Source organism: Aquarana catesbeiana, linkage group LG02 (assembly GCF_042186555.1).
Source record: "Aquarana catesbeiana isolate 2022-GZ linkage group LG02, ASM4218655v1, whole genome shotgun sequence".
Classification (NCBI taxonomy): domain Eukaryota; kingdom Metazoa; phylum Chordata; class Amphibia; order Anura; family Ranidae; genus Aquarana; species Aquarana catesbeiana.
Window position 1 is genome coordinate 665,541,377 of NC_133325.1, and position 14,356 is coordinate 665,555,732.

The following is a 14,356-nucleotide window of genomic DNA, read 5'->3' on the forward strand; positions in this document are numbered from 1 at the left end:
TGTGTGGGGGAGGTGCTTTGACTGAAAGAAGACAGAGATCCGTGTTCCTGCTTAGCAGAAACACAAGATCTCCATCTCCCCCTCTGACAGAATGGCGATCTGCCTTGTTTACATTCTGTCTGCCTCCAGAATGATAGGCAGGTCCCAGTGGACATCTGGTCCGCTGGACCCACTGATTAGCTGCCGATGTGTCCAATCACAGCAGGAGCACACCCCAGACCCAAAGAAAGAAATCACGTACAGGTACTTGATTTTGCGGTTAAGGGCCGTCCTGCCGCAGTATATGTACGAGGGGCGGTCGGTACGGTTAAGCTGCAGAGGCAATGGCTGGGAGTGTACAAATGCTACGGCCTCAATGCTTTGCGGCAAGTACTATACCTTCTCTTGTTCTCAGCAGGTACTACCATCCTCTGAACACAACCCATTCAAATGAATGAGGTAATGCTGTAACTGCCCCGCAATCCTGCACAAAGCACACGGTTGCGGCATGATAGTCAAGCCTTTAGAGGGGTTTAAACAGTCAGTGAGGAGGAGATACACCACCTCCTCACTGCCTGTCAAATGCTCTCTGCAGAGCAATTTGAATGCGGATTGATCTTTAGAGAGCAAAAGCATGTGTAAACGAGGCCTAAATGTATGAAGGAAAGTTTCTAATAAACTGATGTGGCCATTTTTATCTAAGGGTCCTCTCACATCTAGATCCCCTGCTGATCGTAATATATATATATATATATATATATATATATATATATATATATATATGCAGTGTATATACTGTATATGGGAAAAGTAATCCAATACATACTTGAATGTAGAACATCTAAATTGACTGACAAATCATGATTCAGTAAGATGGATGAAAGTACTGGGTCTTATAACCCACATTATTCCTTGAGAGGAAGCACTTGTGTACAACACTGTTTGATTAATAGCGCTAACAAAGTTACAGGGTAGCAAACCAAGGAAGTCATGGCATGGCTACCCTTCTTGATGTATTTGAATTGTTAGGTTGCAGTTTGTAAATGGGTTGATGTTTCTCCCTTTTTAGGCTACATTCACAGAGGCAATTAGGGCTCTTTCACATTTGACTGGTGATGAGGAGGGATTATTTCACCTCCGCACCGCCTGATTGAACCCTGTAATGCTGCACTAATGCGCCACAGTTATGTGCATTGCAAGCAGATGTGGTGCAGCCCCATTGAACTCAATGGACGTTTTTTGACAATCGGTGCTGCTTGTCAAACTCTGCACCCCGAGTTAAAGATGCTGCAGTTGCGATATGTGTACAGCCCTGTCCAGCTGTATTGTGACAGTTCAGATAGGTGGCCATGGGGCAGTAAAACTGCTGCTCAGCCACCTGTTTTCTCTGCCCCCTAGATGCCTGTCTGTAAGGGCCCTTAGGATCAGACTCAGGATTCCTGCAGCAAGAATCAGCAGATTCCTGCAGCAGAAATCAGAGGTGTATGCGAATAGCTATGGCACAGACGCCTCAACAAATGGATGTTAGGCCGACAGGGGCCGTAGCTGTTCACAGCTGTTCACTTGAATCTCCACAACGAGTGGTTACCTTCAGTTAGGGATAGATGAAATACCCTGAGCATAATCTTTCTGCATTCAGGGCTGCCCATTTGTCCCTAACCGCAGTTAATCACTGGATATGCAGATTCTACTATTTCAAGGGATTTGGCCTTTATCCTACAACTAGCCAAAACTAATAACCTCAAAGGTGAGTACTTGGAGAATCAGATGACGCAAAATATTGTGCGCATTGAGTAACAAACCTATGTAATGTGTGGAACAATGGCTTCTTAATACATGTTGGAAGGACGCCTTAAGAAGGTCCACAGAATAACTACCCCCCCCCCCCCCCCACTTTTTGTCCCTTACTCCAGACAACCCTCTCAGTTCTAGTCTGACTAAACTGACTAAACTAGTCTAAAAAGAAATCATACTGAAATATGGCAAGGAACATGAAGAGAGTATATAAAAGTGGCAAGATATTCTTTTCCCTGATTTCATAGCATATAAAGAGAAGCGGAGCAGCGTTTATTGGGGTCAGGTATGCTTAGCTCTTTGGCATGTCTATAATTGGCCTGGAGAAAATTTCGTTTCACTTTAGCCCTTGTTCACACTGGTGCAATTTTTCATTTGATTTGACAGTTCCACCCCATTGCCGGCAATAGAAAATGTTCAAATTGCCTTTAGTCCTGTCGCAGCGACTTTGAAAAAGGTTCCTGCACTACTTTTTCCGATTTCATTGCGACTTGAATAGACCTCTGTTGTATGAAGTTGCAAGCCACAATTAAATTTGTAGTGCAAATTGCACTAATGTGCAGTTTTGAAATTGCGCTGAAGTATCGAAATGAAATCGGTAGTGCAAATTGCACTAACGTGCGGCTTTGAAATCGCGCTGAAGTAGCGAGGTTTCAAAGCCGCACCAGTGGGAATGGGGGCTTAAGCTGGCCCCTGATTTACCTGTATCCTACCTTGATCCATTTACCAGGCCCATATTGAACCTATTTTTCTTAAAAACCTCATTCCTAGTGGGCTCCAAAAAACAGTACTATTTTACAAAGGTGGCACAGACAGTAAGTATGAATATAATTGCTTTCTGATGGCTGTCAGATTGCACGATTGATTTTTATTTCAGTCAGCGAAGAGTAAATGAGGAATGGCAGGTATGATAACAAGTCTTTATGGCTAAAGACCACTAAATAGTATTAGTGGTCATCAGATGATCATCCAATGTAAATGCCGCACAAATTCTTATTTAGAAAGGCCTGAGCTAAACTTATGAACTGGCAAAAAAAACATCTGATTCTTATCCAAGATTATTAAATTCATGACGTCAGTGTATCTAGAAATATCAAATCCAAACACTTCTTATATACACACAAGGGACTCATTTAATATGGTTTGGCTGGGAAATATTAACACAGAGAAAAAATGCATGCCAACAAAAAGAACAAGCCGAGGTAAAGAAAGACAATAAGCAGAGAAACGTGGGAAAGATCAACCTATCTTTAGCTGTCTCCTCCAACATATCACCAAAACAAAACAAGCTCTAAAGACTGGCGTGGAAAGCCAGGACAATAAAGAGTAATTTCAATAAACATGTAAAATTCAATAAATTGAATGATGCCCAAGAAATATTATGCCAGCAAGAGTGTCTATTCAACTTGAATTATTTTTACTTTTGTAGGCAAACTAAGTTGAATTTTCACTGTGCCTTGGAGTGGGAATAAAGCCTCTTTCCATCCTTTTATTTGTTCTCTTGCAACGTTAAAATAACAGCCTACTTCAGTTAATACTCATTTATCAATGATCTGGGGTGTGCATAATTAGAATGATACAGACCATGCTCAGGTGGATTTATTATGTTTTAGCAAGTAAGGCCTTAGTTATGGCTGTCTATTACATCTTTCAAAGCACAAATAAATATCATTGGCCCCCTGTATAACAGGGTGAGAAATTGCGAGGTGTATCATATCGTATTCAAGAAAGAATAAGTTAAAAACAACATACAGTATATTACAAACATTGGTGTGTGCAGCCTATTGCATTAGGATGTGCACATTAGAGCACAAACACACGTGTGTATATGAGCAAAGCAGTGGCCAGTGTCAGTAGAGCAGAGATTGGTGTCAGTAGGGCAGTGTCAGTAGTTTTTTATTTTTTACAATATTCTTTTTTTTTTTATTATTTTTTTACAATTTTATTTTTTTTTCAAAAGCCTGTTGGGGGGCTTTGATGAAAAATCTAGAGTCTAAACAGACCCCTGATGTCTCACTTTTAAAACAGAGAAAGAGACTGAGGACAAAGATTCCCCAGTCCCTCCTGCAGCCTCAGCGGCACTGGACAGTGAGGCTGGATTCACACATATGGAGATTGGATGCGGCTTTCCCCGCATCCAATTCGCATGACAGGAGAGTGTGATTGGCTCTCAATGGAGCCGGTTTACACAGCTCCGGGCGGCCGCGGTCCGCATTGAAGAAGGGTCCTGTGCATTTTCTGGTCCGATTCAGGTGCAAATTCAGGCAAAAATTTGGTCCTGATTCGCACCTGAATCAGTGAACAGGGTTGCACCGGACCCCATGCTCAGGGACGCACCAGACCCCATGCTCAGGGACGCACTGGACCCCATGCTGTGAGCCGCAGCATATGTAAATGGAGCCTGAATGAATGGGAAGTGTTATGCTGAGTGGCTTCCTGTTCATTCACAAACTGAAACATAGTAAACATAGTTTAGGCTTCAGTTAAGAATGAACACAGGAGCAATAAGGGCAGATCACTCACTGTGTTTCCTCAGAAAAGTTAGGGGATGATAAATTAAATATTTACTGGCCCCTTCATCCTGAAACAACCCCTGCAGCAGCTGGCAGGAGAGGAGGGAAGCTGGCAGCACTGCAGGGGGAAAACAGGGGGCGCCAGAAAGTAAGGGAAATTGTCACTGCATGAGGTGCACCATCCTGTGCACATCTTACAAATGTACACAAACAGACCAACACTGTATCAGAGGCATATTCATAACAAATATTAGCTCATAACAACAGATATAATTCAAATATATCTAAAAACTCTATAGACAAGAAGCTGGAGGGGTGGTAGAAGAAGGAGACTCGCCCACTTTTCATTTTGATATGTTCTCTACCCATTTAGATGTTAATAAATTTGTATGTATGTCAGTGAATTTTGAGTATTGCATTTGTTGGGTTGGTGAGAAATTTTGGTTCCACAAGAATTCACCCTCCTACTGTATTCAGTAGGTAGACAGTTGCCTTATATTTAGAAGGATGTCTATTTGTCAAATCTGGGTCCTGAAAGGATTTGGGTTTGTAAGTGTGACTTTTGTTATCTGTCTTAAGACCTGAATTCCAGTGTCTGCTCTTGCCAGGGTTGACCAGAATCTATATACTATATATGTTTGTCGCTATCATGTTTAACAAGGACACACAAAATCCACATGACAGAAACTGATTACATGGCATATTAAGGCTATGTTCTTATTTTTATACACAAATGTCATTATTCTTTTCATGCGAAGGTCTCTGTATCTGGGTAATGACAGCTGCGAAAGTATTATGGATGATTGCTTAACACAGCATGAAATGTTCCCTTCTCCCAATTACCTGGTGTGTTTGTGGAAAGCAATGGACCGTGGAAGAGCTGGCAGCTTACAATCTTCCCATCAGACTGTTACAGATCTAGACAGGCTTTGATCGCTATAGTTGAGGGTAAATCCAGGTAAAAAGAAGGCAATGATGATTTTCTTCTAAATGAAATGGTTATGATATGATACAAACACATCAAGCAAACAATTGCATTACTGAAGGTTAGCAGATCATTGGTTACGGCATGCACTACTTTTGTCATTGCCAAACAGGAAATGTCTTCATGAAAACATGACTGCACAAAAGTAAAAGCCAGGGGAACAACTAAAATCCATTGAGCCCTGGAGCAAAATCTCCATTTTCACACATTTGTTTTTTAAATGAGTCTAGATAAATATTCTTAAAAAAGGGATTGCCATAGATTTAAAAGAAACTTGCCATAAGGGAAATGGAAATGTTGCCACTGTTGAGATCTCCTTATAAAAATCCAGTTACCTGGCTGTCAGGTTGATCTTCTTGACATAGTAATTTGAGTCATTGACCTGAACAAGAACACATATGATTTTCCTGTGAAAAAAAAATTGTTCCAGGTCAGTGATTCAGTATTTAGGCCTGGCTCACACCTATGCCTTTCGTAGCGTGTTTTCAGTTTTGCAGAAACACTCTACAGTCTATTTAACATGGTTTCCTATGGATCATGTTCATATCTGTGCATTTTATGGAAAGGGCCAGGGATAGGGTTGCCACCTCATCCCTTTAAACCCGAACATATATTAATTACACATGTTCTGAGGTTAATTTAATGCAGGTAAGGCATCAAGTGAGTTTACCTAACACCTTTACCACTTTCCGCCCAGCCTATAGCAAAATGACGGCGGACAGTGGTTCAGTTATCCTGACTGGACATCATACGACGCCTTTTAGGATAACTGACACACCGCTACACCGATCTCGCTAAAGAGCCTCTGACGGAAGCTTTTTACCAGGTGATTAGCCATGTCCAATCATGGCTTATCATAGTGTAAACAGGAAAAGCAGTGTATCGGCTTTTCCTCACTCGCGTTTGACAGACGTGAGTAGAGGAGAGGCGATCAGCGGCTCTCCTGACAGGGGGGGGGTCAGTGCTGGTTGTTTATCAGAGGAGCAGCTCCCCTGCGGATGCCCACACTGGACCACCAGGGATGCCACCAGGACCACCGGGGATGGATGACCAGGTATGCCACCCATGGCCTCTAGGGATGACAGTCAGTGCCCAAAATATGCCAATCGGTGCCCACAAATGGTGCCAGTCAGTGCCCATTACCAATGCCTGGCAGATGTCTCCCTATCAGTGATGCGATACAGTACTATCTATCAGTGTCCATCAGTGCCAACCATCAGTGTCCATCAGTGTTACCTATCAGTGCCCATCAGTGCCCGCTTATCAGTGCCCATCTGTGCCACCTATCAGTGCCACCCATAAGTACCCATCAGTGCAGCCTATCAGTGCCGCCTATGAGTGCCGCCTATCAATGCCCATTAGTGCTGCATATCAGTGCCCATCAGTGCCGCCTATCAGTGCCCATCAGTGCCACCTCATCAGTGCCACCTCATCAGTGCCGCCTTATCAGTGCCCGTTAGTGCAGCCTCATCAGTGCCCATCAGTGAAGGAGAATACTTACTTATTTACAAAATTTTATAACAGAAACAAAGAAAACTTTTTTTTTTTTCAAAATTTTCGTTCTCTTTTTATTTGTTGCGCAAAAAATAAAAACCCCAGCAGTGATGAAATAACCCCAAAAGGAAGCTCTATTTGTGGGAACAAACTGATAAAAAATTTGTTTGGGTACAGTGTAGCATGGCCACGCAATTGTCATTTAAAGTGCGACAGCGCTGAAAGCTGAAAATTGGCCTGGGCAGGAAGGGGGTGTAAGTGCCTGGTATTGAAGTGGTTAACCAACCACAGAAAATGTGTAATTAATATGTGTTCGGGTTTAAAGGGATGAGGTGGCAACCCTAGCAAGGGACCAGCAGGTTTTTTTGTACCATGTGTTTTTGGTTCCATAGACTTCAACGGATCAAAAACCAAACGTGTGCAAAAGCATAGGTGTGAACAAGGCTTTATGCTAGCTGATCAAGCTGTAAATGATCATTTTGAGAAGGAGGTCAGCAATGAAAACTTCCATAGTTTTCTGGTGACAGGTAACTTCATAAAGGGAGGTTGGATTGTACTGAGGTTGTGGCAGGGGGGCAGCAACAGCAATCTAAAAAATGTTTTTCAACCTATCTGAGTAATTGTTCTATCTGAGAGCAAATGGCTTGCAGTAATCTGTTGGACTCCGATACTATATATCACATCAATGTGACTGCCAACTGTCAAAACCTGATTTCAGAATTTCAGACCTTATTTCTTGATATCTTATAGCTTTTTTATGGGTTGCTGCTAATCAACAGAGCTAGAGAGAAAGTAGCTCTGACAAATAAAACAAACCAAGCCATGTTTTTTCTATGTGACTAACCTTTGAAATGTCAAAATAAATATTTATTACCACCACCACAAAGGTAGCACCTTCTGGAGTGAGGAAGTAGTTTAGGTTGGAGGCGTTTGCCATTTTTTAAAAGTGGGTCTTGTTGAGGTTGAGTGGCCCAGAAATGCTTACAGCAACCCGGAAATACTTCTGGCAAATGCCACAATTGTAAACAAAATAAATAAATAAAATTCTTGCTCAGCCAGAAAAACTGATGGAGACTGCTGCAGCCCTAGTTTTCCGAATACTGGGCCCAGAACAATAAAAAATCAAAAAAAGTTGCGCTGTCCCTTTAAATTATCTCAACTTATTATATCATGAATAAGTGCAAAAGCAAAAATGTGTATCTGCTGACCCTTGAGTCACGCATGGATAAGTGCAAATGAACCAATCTAGATCAATGTGCAAATACTTGCAAAAAATAAAAATAAACGTAAAAAAAAATGCATGTGCAAGCAAAAAAATATATATATATGCAAACAATTATTTCATACATGTGATATGCAGTTTCCTACAGTAAATAATTAAAGTCCATCAAAAAAAAAACAAAAAACAGCTGAATCACAGTCCTAATCACAAGTGATAACGTGCTCGGTCCTCTCAGACGTGCTCCAGTGTTAAGAGTGCTCCTAATAGGAAAAGCATTGCCTGTTACCAGATAAGGTTGATCTCGAATCACAGGGATCAAAATTGACACAAACTGTCTCGCCATGTCACCACGTGCTGGCGAGTCGGGTGACAGCACGGCCGGCTTGTTTTCTCATATGCTTTTGCACTTATTCATGATATAAAAAGTAAATGCCACAATTGCCTGGCTTGTCCAGCTATTGAATACAGAAATCCCTTCTAGGGATTGCTTTTTGGAAATAACCATTTTTAAACCTCATGTTATGTTTGAAAATAATTCAGCAAGTTTTGATTTGGCAAACTAAAGGCCTTTTCTCATTTGTAAAAATCCTAACTGCTAATCCATGTGCCTTACCTTTTACATTATTCTTCACAGCCATCATCCTTGATACATCAGACTCTATTGGTCCTGATCTGACAAAAGAATCTCAATAGGTTGTGGTGATGGCGCTAAAATAAAATGTTGATCCTGCCACTCCTAATTCTTCTATGGCTCAGAGTAGGCTCATAGGTATCTGTGTCATGCATATTAAGAGGAATATGTTTCAAAACTGTCTTACTTTTTGCGGTTTCCAAACTGTTGCTTCTTTATTTATAACACAAGTTCAGGACAGATTTATTTTCTGTATGCAGTTTACAAAATAAATTATCTGCTATGAAAGCATAGCTGCATGTGTTCAAAAAAATGCCTCTTAGGATTTCTATGTTTTGCAACAGTTCTGAGGTTAAATTTCATTCCTAAATAAGTGTTTGCAGTTGCATCACAACAAAGAAAAGTGCTATACAGTTGTTATTTGGTTGTACTAAATTTTTTCTTGTACGATACCAGAGCGTATGATTTTAGTGTTAATCAGTACAGTATCAGTCCACAAAAAAATCAGAAGACCAAGACTACGCATGCTCAGAAACAACTGAATATTATTATTATTATAATACAGGTTTTATATAGCGCCAACAGTTTGCACAGCGCTTAACAAAATAAAGGCAGACATTACAGTTACATTACAATTTGTTATAAGAGGAATCAGAGGGCCCTGCTCATTAGAGCTTACAATCTAAAAAGGGAGAGTCAATTGATACAAAAGGTAATAGCTGTGGGGGATGAGCTGATGGAGGAAGTAAAACAGTGTTAGTTGGAACCAGGAAAGCCTTCTTTAAAGAGAAGGGTTTTCAAGGATCGTCAAAAGATGGATAGATTAGGGGACAGTCGAACAGATTGGGGTAGGGAGTTCCAAAAGGATGGGAGAAGCTCTGGAGAAATCCTGGAGGCGAGCATGGGAGGAGGTGACAAGGGGGCTAGAGAGCAGGAGGTCTTGGGAGGACCGAAGAGAGCGGCTTGGTTGGAATTTTGGGACTAGGTTAGTGATGTAGCTGGGGGCAGAGTTATGGATGGCTTTGTAAGACGGTTTTGAGAGAATACAGTACAATACAATATAACATTACACAATTCTATTCTGTCATACGAGAATTTTTGAGAGAAACCTCTTCCCAGTGTCATTTGAGTACATTGTGTTACCAATTTGAGCTTCAGCAGTACACCCTTCTCCTGGACTGCAACTTCTAAAAAAAAAGGGGCAGCAGAGCAGTTTCATATGAATTGATTTTACAAATAAATTTTGTGGTACTTTAACAACTTATAAGTGAACATCTCTAAATAACATATTGTAGATCTCTCTACTGAACAGTGTCTTTATTCTGGCCCCTTTGCTTTGTTACAAAAAGTTAATCTTAAATGATACTATACAGTATATTTAAAACTCTTGTACCAACACGTCTTCTAAGAGACCTAACCCTCTTTAAAGGTCTCTAAGGCACTCAACTAACTGTATAAAGAGTTTATATAAGATTCAAACAGTTATGTATTTCATCATCAAAAGGCTTCAACATACTGTATATAGCACCCTCTAGTGTGCTAGAAGAGTAGTACATACTTTTTCTTGAGAACAAGTACATTTCGAGGCTTGGCAGGCAGCGAAGCCTGGCTGTGCTTTGATCTGGGCTGGGAGTGGCTCAGGGTAGAGCTGGGTGACTCACAGGTGGTGTCACTAGGACCTCCCACTTCTTTCCAGAATCTTCAAGTACTTTCTGGAATTAGAGGTGGAGAGGGGAGGCAGAGCCACCTGGGGTATTCTGAGGAGCCCTGATCAATCCCCAATCTGGATTGGCAGGGGGGCAGGCCTCCTTAAATACCCAGGTTCAGCCCAGCTGGGGAGGAGTTGATCGTGTGGAAGATGGAGATGGAGTGTGAGGCTTTCGGGGCCTTTGCGGGAGCTCCCCAGTCTGGGGGGTGACCTTGGGCCTGGGCTCGGGGCAGACGGGACCCTCTTACAACCCAGCGGGAGAACACTACTGGGCAAGTCTCACACAGAGGCAGCCAAGAGGGCTGGTGAGTGTTCACACCATCGGGAGGACTGTGAGGCACGCCTGAGAGGACTGAGATGCAGCAGTCTAGGATGGGCGCAGAGCCAGTCTGGAGAATAGTGGTGGCACGGGCAGTGGAAGGGGGCAGCTGCACCCAGGAGGGCTAGCAGTGCCTGAAGAGGTGGTGCTGGGAGCAGTAGCCGCAGGGACAGCTAGCACTGAAACTTTTCTATATTTTTCTACACCATAGGGGCCCGCGGTCCCTGCCTGTAATGGGCATCTGCTTTAGGCCTGGCTGAGCCAGTGTCAGGCCTACAGTACTAGCGGATTCAGGAAATACAGCAAGTTATGTGCTGGAGGAGTGAGGAGTGATATTCTGCAAGCAAGGAAGCGCAGCAGGAGAAGAGGAGATTGTATATACAGAGATGTATATAGTAGTCACAATTTTGACTTTAATCACCAGGGCATCTCATAAGTTTCTCATTCCCCATCCAAGTTAATTCCCCTCAATAAAACATAAAAACAAGTGCAAGGATTGCTTTCATGTCTCTGAGTGAGTGAAAAGTGTGTGCCTGGCTGGACATTTCCTGTTCCTTAGCTGCACAGGTCGAGAAATATCTCACTGTCTGTGATTAGTGGTGTGCAGTGTCGGCTTCCTGGCGGGATTGGGCAGGTGGGACCCCGAACATGCCCAAACCCATCTCTAATTTTAAGCTGTTATGAGCAGGGCCCTTTTAACCCTCTTGAAATTTATTGTATTATAACTGTATTGCTTCCCTTTGTAATGTAAAGCGCTGTACCGTCTGTTGGCGCTATATAAATCCAGTATTATAATAATAATGGCTCTATACGAAGGTCAAAGTTGAGGGTTACTGTCACTCTTATCTATGCTGCATCCAGAGGCGTAAATTGATTTCCTGTGTCTGGAGCCTCATTTGAGTGGCGATGTGGAAATGAGGCCTACAATGATTTTTACCTTCAGATTACATTAATGATAGACATTAATAACTTGACTTACAGTGAACTTTTGACATACAGCATGACTCTAAAGTTTCAGAACACTGCTTGATTGTTTTTTCTGAGAACAGTGGTCATAAAAGAACATAAAAGAAGGGGTATGTGCGAAATAACTCTGTGGAGGATGTCGCTTCAAAGGGCTCAATTGAGGTGAGGAAAGCAGCTGGGACTATCTGTCTTTTATGACAGCTGGTGATTTGACCAGTGTCTTGACATTTTGTCATAGCCTAAGAGTGCCCCCATTGACTGAATGTGGCAAAGTCTTAAGATATGTGAGCAGGAGTGTCTCTACCTGGATGGGTGGGTGCATATGGGTATAGGACTGGATTCGGTGAGATTAAATACCAAAAAGTAAGACCACCATTCTCTCTCTTGATCTCTGGCTGCACGATGGGAAGGTAAGGTTGCTTGTGTAATGTATTCCATTAGACCCCTTTCACACTGAGTCAGTTTTCAGGCATTTTAGCACTAAAAATAGCATCTGTAAAGCGCCTGAAAACTGCCTCTTAAGCCACCCCAGCCTTAGTGCTTTCACACTGAAGCGGTGCGTTTGCAGGATGGGAAAAAAAATTCCTGCAAGCAGCATCTTTGGGGCAGTGTGGGAGCGGTGTACACACAATAATCTTTATGATAGATTCCAGAGTGTTGATCACGCTTTTGGCCACTTTTTTTTTGCATTCCTGTTTAAAGACACAGCACTACCCAATTTCTAGGACCCTTATGACTTCCCTCCCTAATGAGTTTTCCCTTTTATTTGGAATTACAAAACTCTATTTAACCACTTCAATACCAGGCACTTTCACCTCCTTCCTGCCCAGGTCAATTTTCGAGTTTCAGGGCTGTCGCACTTTGAATGACAGTTGCGCGGTCATGCAACACTGTACCTGTACCCAAATGACATTTTTATAATTTTTTTTTCACACAAATAGAGCTTTCTTTTGGTAGTATTTAATCACCACTGGGTTGTTTATTTTTTACTAAATAAATGAAATCTTTCTTCATAAATTTAGGCCAAAATGTATACTGCTACATTTCTTTGGTGAAAATAACCCAAATCAATGTATATTATTTAGTCAGCAGGAAAGCTATAGCATCTACAAACTATGGATTATATATATGAAACTTTCTTGAGGTCCGAAAATGCCAGGACAGTACAATCATCCCCCAAATTACCCCTTTTTGGAAAGTGTTTTGGAAAATGTGTTTTGGAAAATGAAAAAAACTTAAATTGCACTTCAGCATCATCATTTAAATGGTGTGACAGTGATGAGGGACACTGACTGGTGACAATATGTAAAAAAAAAAAAAAAAAAATATATATTTTTTTTTTATATATTTTTTTTTCTTTTTTATAACATACTGTGACCAGAGTATCACTGTACTACTCTAGGGAATTAATCAAGAAGGAGAGAGCCTAATGTAAGTGTTATTCCGCGTACACATGAGCGGACTTTACGGCAGACTTTGTCCGGCGGACTTTTCGACGGACTTTCCGAATGAACAGACTTGCCTACACACGATCAACCAAAGTCCGACGGATTCCTACGTGATGACGTACGACTGGACTAAAATATGGAAGTTTATAGCCAGTAGCCAATAGTTGCCCTAACGTCGGTTTTTGTCGGTCGGACTTTTCGACCGGATTCGAGTCCGTCGGAAAGATTTGAAACATGTTTCATTTCTAGGCCTGTCGAACTTTTGGGGAAAAAAAGTCCGCTGGAGCCCACACACAATCGAATTGTCTGACGGACTCCAGTCCGCCGGACCAAGTATGCTGTAAAGTCCGGTCGTGTGTACGCGGCATTAGAGTGCTTTAACATCTTCCCGCCTGGCCTATAGTCAAATGACGGCCAGGCGGGAAAGTGTTAAAGCACTCAAAAGCTGACTTTAGGCCCCGATGCCGGTACCGACAGTCATTGGCCAGTGTGCGGAGGTAAATATTAGAAACTGTGTCTTATAGCTTCTGTGTATGTCTCTCATATTTAGGGCAGGACCTGGAGGGTCCAAACTTGGTCTTTAAACCAGGTTGTTGTTAGATATGCATTATTTATTTATTTATTTATTTCATTTTTTTCTCTTTCATAAGTTGTGTTATTGTAAACATTGTTTATAGCTTTAGTTTGTCACTGTTAATTGGTATTGTTGTTGTTGTCTCACTGTTATAGGTGTGTTGTCCGAATAAACAACCCTTCTTTTAGCCCTGATGTGTCAATGAGTACGGTACTGCGTAGTAGGTTGTTAGCACTAGGAACAGGGAAACCCAAACATCAGCTGCTCTTTCAGGGGCCAGTACATACTGTATATACACTTTGTAGTACTTTACCCTTTTGGAAGATTTGCTGTGCTATTTAAGCCACTTTTTGTAGTTAGAACCCTCTAAAACAAACACTTCTCACTGTTAAAGGCAAGGTGAATATTGTTTTTATTGTACTTGTATGTTTAAACTTTTAATAATAATAAAAAAAACTTTTGGCCTTTATAATAGTCTTAATATGGTTAGGGGCAGAGCTTTTTTTCTCAGAGAATAGGTGCAGGAACTCCCCCCTTATGAGTCACCCTTCGTTTCTGCCCCCATACCCACCTCCGAGCACTGTCTCTTGGCTCCACCCCCTACCCACCTCCCAGTACGGCTCCTTTTAGAGAGTGCAGAACCAAGTATCATTTTGTGCTACTAAATTGTATGGAATTTGATAGACCCCACCCAAGCAGCAACAGACCCTACCACAGCAACAA